Here is a 6,000-nt window from a genome sequence, read left to right on the forward strand (position 1 = left end):
GACTTTTCAAGCTGTTATGTAATGATATGGATGCTGCTCATCGTTCGCTTCTTTTTCACACAAACGTCCGTTGGCTGTCAATGGGAATTGTAACTGAGCGAATATTTGAGCTTGGAGACGAACTCAGTGTTTTTCGAAGTTCAAGGTAAGACTGATTTTTTTGCCTGGATGAATGAGGAAGTATGGATCATGCGTCTTGCCTATTTGGTTAATATAATTGATCAGCTGAATAAACTAAATCTTCAGATGCAAGAAAGGAATACAAATATGATAAAATTCATAGATGCCTTGAAAGTTTTTATGAGCAAGCTTGAAAATTGAAAGGTCAATACAAAAATGTACCAATGTTTGAGAAACTGGAATCCATTCTTGATGCGTGTGTTGAAGATAAGGTGCTTCTACAATTTTGAAAAAAAAAAAAAAATTGCAGCATTTTACAGCACTGGAAAATTAATTAAGCAGATATTTTCCCGAACTTAGTGATGAGGAAGATTTAGTCAAATTCAATTGAGAAAGTCCCTGATGATTGTCAAGATGAACTCCTAGAGCTGAAAACTGACTCGGGAGTAAAGATGTTTGATGAAAAATCAATAATGGAATTTTGGCCGCTGATATGTAATTCCCACCCAAAAGTGTCAGATATAGGTATCCGTACATTGTGAATTAAAACAAAGCAAAGCAATAGATTAGAGGTAGCAAAAGACCTGTGTTATGCCTTTTCAAGCACTCCTCTGAATATTTCAGAATTGGCTAAGAAAAAGCAATCACAGATTTCGTCATCTGACGAACCGCCATCTTCTGAATTAAGTTGATTACATATTTATAATAGCTTGTTTTTCTACACCTTTTTAAATTGCATTAGCTTCAGTCTAGCCTGTTATGTAGTTTATTAAAAAAATGAAAAATTAATATTTTACTCTCATTCAAATTTTATATATCCATAATTATTTTCAATTTGTACATAATTTGTGAAAATCCATTAAAAGCAAAATCCATGTAAAGTTGTGAATGTATATATACTAATTAGGAGATATTAAAAGGATTGTTAGTAATATTTGCATATTATTTTGAATGCACTTTTTGAAAAAGACAATGACATTCTGACAAATGGCAAAAGAGGTGCATGGCCTGAGCCTATTACAAATGTTCACCACCCAAGCCTCCTCTTCACTCAAGCTAGGACCAAGAAGGGGCAGGCAATGGCTGCTGATGACTCAGCAGATAGACCTATAGGCTCCCCAAAAAAACTCATCCTTAGCTCACAAGGATGGTGAGGTTGCAGCGACCAAAGGAAATAACGGGTTTGAGCAGCACTCGAACCCCAGTGTGGCGATCACCAGGTAAGGACCCTAGCAACAGGCCACCACAACCTAAAATAGACCTCACCTATCTATCATTATTCTCCTTCCTTCCCAGGTTCCTTTCTCTCAAAGACTATTTTGCTCGATCTATATAAAATAATTTCTTTCCTTTATCCTCATATTTTACCTTTTTTTTCTCTCTTTCTCATCTTTCTATTGTCTCAACATTCTCAAACTGTGCTTATTATTATTATAATTATTATTATTATTATTATTATTATATTATTATTATTATTATTATTAATATTATTATTATTATTATTCCAACTAGACACTAATAATAGAAAAATGCAAAAAGTAAACTTTATCATATTCCCCCCTATCACATCCCGGTGTTCTAGCATCCAAAATAATTCTTGCCTTTCCCTTCCACTTTCATCTTATTCCCGACTCCCTTCAACGTCTTAGGCATTTGCATGTAATTTTGTGAAAGTGGCCCTGAAAGCAATGACGTCTCATATCAATCAATCTCCTGATCTTTTCAAAAGAAATTCCTTTCCTCACTGGGCTATTTTTCCCTCTTGGAGCCTTTGGGCTTAATGCATTCAGCTTTTTCAATTATGGTTGTAGCTCAGATATAATAATAATAATGATGATAATGATAATAATAATAATAATAATAATAATAATAATAATAATAATAATGATAATAATAATAATAATAATAAGGGTGATTTTGTCCCATGTTTTCACCTGCTCTTTATACAATCTTCATGAAGTCAATAATCTTTGTAGTTATAACAAGAAAGAGAGAGAGAGAGAGAGAGAGAGAGAGAGAGAGAGAGAGAGAGAGAGAGAGAGAGAGAGAGAGAGAGAGAGAATTTCAAAAGGTCGGGAATTTTAGGAAATAATAGTGAATTCGCAACCTCTAATAGGTGACATCTCAAGAACTGCACCTCTCTATATAAAGGGAACAATAACAGAATAAATAAAGATAAATTCTCATCTTGGTTACCTTGACAGACAGCCTTCTCTCCCTCGCCTTAGAAATCTTTACCATCACATACCTGCAACGAAAATTTCCAAATTACCTAAATATAAAAGAGATGTAATAAACATTCTATTCTACTCACCCAATCACTCAATATCAACAATGCATTCAACTCCAGAATCAGGAAACTTCATGGAAATGAGTTTTCTGCAGTTCAGTGTCATTTGGGGAAAGTCGTTCGCTTCCAGAACTCCATAAAAAAAAAGGAATAGTGAAAATATGTCTGGTTTCTTCATCGAAAAGCTTCTTGATGTATAGAGGGCATTGACATAAAAGAATATTAACAAAATACACTAATATACTTGTCAATATAGATTACAGCTAATGGGTTATGAGCCCAGGACACTAAAACAACTGTGACAATGAGCTCTCGCATGAAGCAGGTTTTTCTGATGCATTGTTTGTTTAAAAAATCTCTGTACTTATGCTACAGAATATATTATGCCTGTCATTTATAAGGTATATCTTATTAAAAACAATTAGCATTAAATATATTTTAATAATTAATGCTAATTGTTTTTTCCAGAACATTTTTACTTCTACAAAGTATCCATTACACACAACTTACATAATCAAATAATGTACTCAATGTATCACTACAAAATACCAAATGACAATCCCGCCGTTAAAGAAACCTCACATTTGACACCTGTATACCATATAAATAAAGTTAATATCCCAAAAAAGCAATTAGCAATAATCATAAAAAATATTCTCTACAGTATGAATAACTACAAAAACAAATGTAACGTTCAGGTGCTGTAAATACCAAATGAAGTCTTAGAAAAAGGAAGAAAGTAACAAACCAGATGAATTCTTCTTATTTTCTTTCCTTCTTCCTCGTAACGTTTCCCTTTGATAGCCTTAATGGACCTCCAACTTGGGCCGTCATCCACTTATCTCTCATTACTTTACTCTCATCGTTAGATTCACGAACATCCAACTCCGATTTCCTCGGGAGATTTCTCTTCGGAAATCTCTTGCCTATTTATTTATCCAAGTTCCTCACACTTATCTTTTCTTCAGATTTAGATTACTTATCTTTTGCTCAGATTTCTCTTACTCATCTTTTCCTCGGATTTCCCTTACTCATCTTTTCCTCAGATTTCTCTTACCTATCCTTTCCTCGGATTTTTCTTACCTATCCTTTCCTCAGATTTCTCTTACCCATCTTTTCCTCAGATTTCTCTTGCCTATCTTTTCCTCAGATTTCTCTTACCAATCTTTTCCTCAGATTTCTCTTACACTTATTCTTTAGGCTTCTTCTCCTAGATAATCATTATCTCTTAATCATTTTTTGTCTTTTTTTGCGCTAATTAGAAACAATTCCAACAAAAAGGTTCGCTTATTTTGAAGCTTTAGTTTACTTTTGTAGAAGTATTTTTAAAATAAATTACAACATAAAACTCATTGACCCACAAATACCAAATCATGTATTTTAATGTTATCTTTGAATATAATTCCATTTTTTTTTCCATTTCCCTTAACGATCTACTTCAAATTTGCGCGTTCGTTTGTGTGGCCGGTTCTTAACGAAATCCCACTATAGAGTTGATTAACACTCGGTCTTGGAGATAATTTACTATATTACAACTAAGAAAAAGCTTAAATAACTAAATGTCATGTGAAAACAGACTTAACTCAAAACACTGCTTTCTTTTACGTACTACTGCGGTTGCTATGAGTAAATATTACAGAATAAAACATCTATTTCAAATACACACAGGACATATTGAACGATCATATTTTAAAATAACCGAGTGTTTCTGAGAGAGAGAGAGAGAGAGAGAGAGAGAGAGAGAGAGAGAGAGAGAGAGAGAGAGCTGAATCTTATATAATACTTGATAGGATCACCCCTACCCACCCAAATATCCCTTTGATCTCCCTGCATGTCACCGCTGATTAGAGATGCGCAGAACCCGCTGGAAAATTTAGGGGTTGCTATATATAAAAATTCTAGAAATCATGGCAAAGCAAACACGAATTCTCACGAGAGAAATTTTAATCCTTACCATCATAATATTTTTATGCTATTATCAATTATAACAAGGACTTTTTGGAAAACAGTGACTATAATATTGATCAATTCTAATTGTGTCCGTGGCAGATCTTGTGTTTCTTCTCTCATATTTTGTACCTCTCACTGTTTCTGTAAAACTTTGGGTTCAATATAAATATTCTCTCCTTAGTTCCATACATTACTTCTTTATTATCGAATTTCATTTTCTGTATAATTCTTCATTCTTTACTTGTGTACTTGAATTTTCGTTCCATAATTTTGGAAAAGTAGATGAGGCTAGTATCGCCTCTCCTGTCATCATCCGATATAAATATATGAATATTCCTCGTGAAATCATTCCGATCGTTCCTTAAGAAAGTGCACACAAAAAGCTGACGAGGAGGACACCATGACAACTCTGCCCTCTATAACTCATGTAAATCTTAGCCATTAGGAAAGAAATATTGTCCTTCCAGGATTCCTAATTAAGTTCTGTTGACAGAGAAAGAAGGGAATGGAAGGATTAATCGCTCCCAACAGCGCTGGGGAAATGGATCAGACGAAGCCTGGAAAGTTCATGGGAGCACACACTGAGTCTAAGCGATCCACCAGAAGACTTTATGATTTAGAGTATTTCTAAAAGAATAAATTTATCAACTATTAAGAAGCGTATTCAAAAGATCTGTCACGCTCTTTCCTTATCACACTAAATTCATTTTTCATTTAGTTTCTAACAATAAAATATGTCATTTCCGAGTGGGAATACCTTCACGTGATAAGAGGGTTTGTGTATAGTCCTGATCAGTAAAGCTGTACGAGTCAGGACCAGCCATACTAGGTTGGTTTGCTGTGAGCGATCAGTCTAAATCTCCAATCATCCTCAATCCGCAGTGGCCAGCATAATTAGGGACATGTCTGACGCCTTGGTCCTTCAGTGGAATAGAAACGGCTGAATTTGCTGTGGTTGTTGTCATAAAAATAGGACATCTTTAACTGTTATATATTAGAAGTGTAGACAAAATTCTTTACACAAAACATTGCATAGTCTGCTGAGCTACACGGACTTTGATTCAATTTAATGAGAATTCGTTCACTTCCTCTCACTATCTCACTTTTCTAATTTCAAAAAGACCTTTCCTATCTCCAAATCTGGAAACCAGAAAAAAAGACCGTGTTAAATAACCCAAAATCTAAAGAAAACTAAGAGATAATTATAGTTCAAAATCAAGTATATATAAAGATTTAAAGGCTACTCATGAATGGCAGAGGAAAGGGACAATGACAATGGCCTAACTAGCAAGACAATTCCCTAGAGACTGCACCATATACACACATCATCAGCCTGGGCCAGGCAATGGCTGCTGATGAATCAGCAGATAGACCTATAGGCTCCCCCAAACCACCCATCCTTAGCTCACATGGATGTTGAGGTTACAAATACTACAAGAAACTATCGAGCTTGAGCGAGACTCGAACCTCAGTCCGACAGATCCCAGGGCAGGGACGTTTCCATTAGGCCATCACAACCCATGGGAGGACTGAAATAGCGAAGACCTGTTAATATTGAGGGAGGAAGATATAAGTTCAAAGTTCAAAAGGGGCTGAAATAGCGATAAACGACGAACAGAGGGGCAACCTAACGAAAAAAG

Source organism: Palaemon carinicauda, chromosome 3 (assembly GCF_036898095.1).
Source record: "Palaemon carinicauda isolate YSFRI2023 chromosome 3, ASM3689809v2, whole genome shotgun sequence".
Classification (NCBI taxonomy): domain Eukaryota; kingdom Metazoa; phylum Arthropoda; class Malacostraca; order Decapoda; family Palaemonidae; genus Palaemon; species Palaemon carinicauda.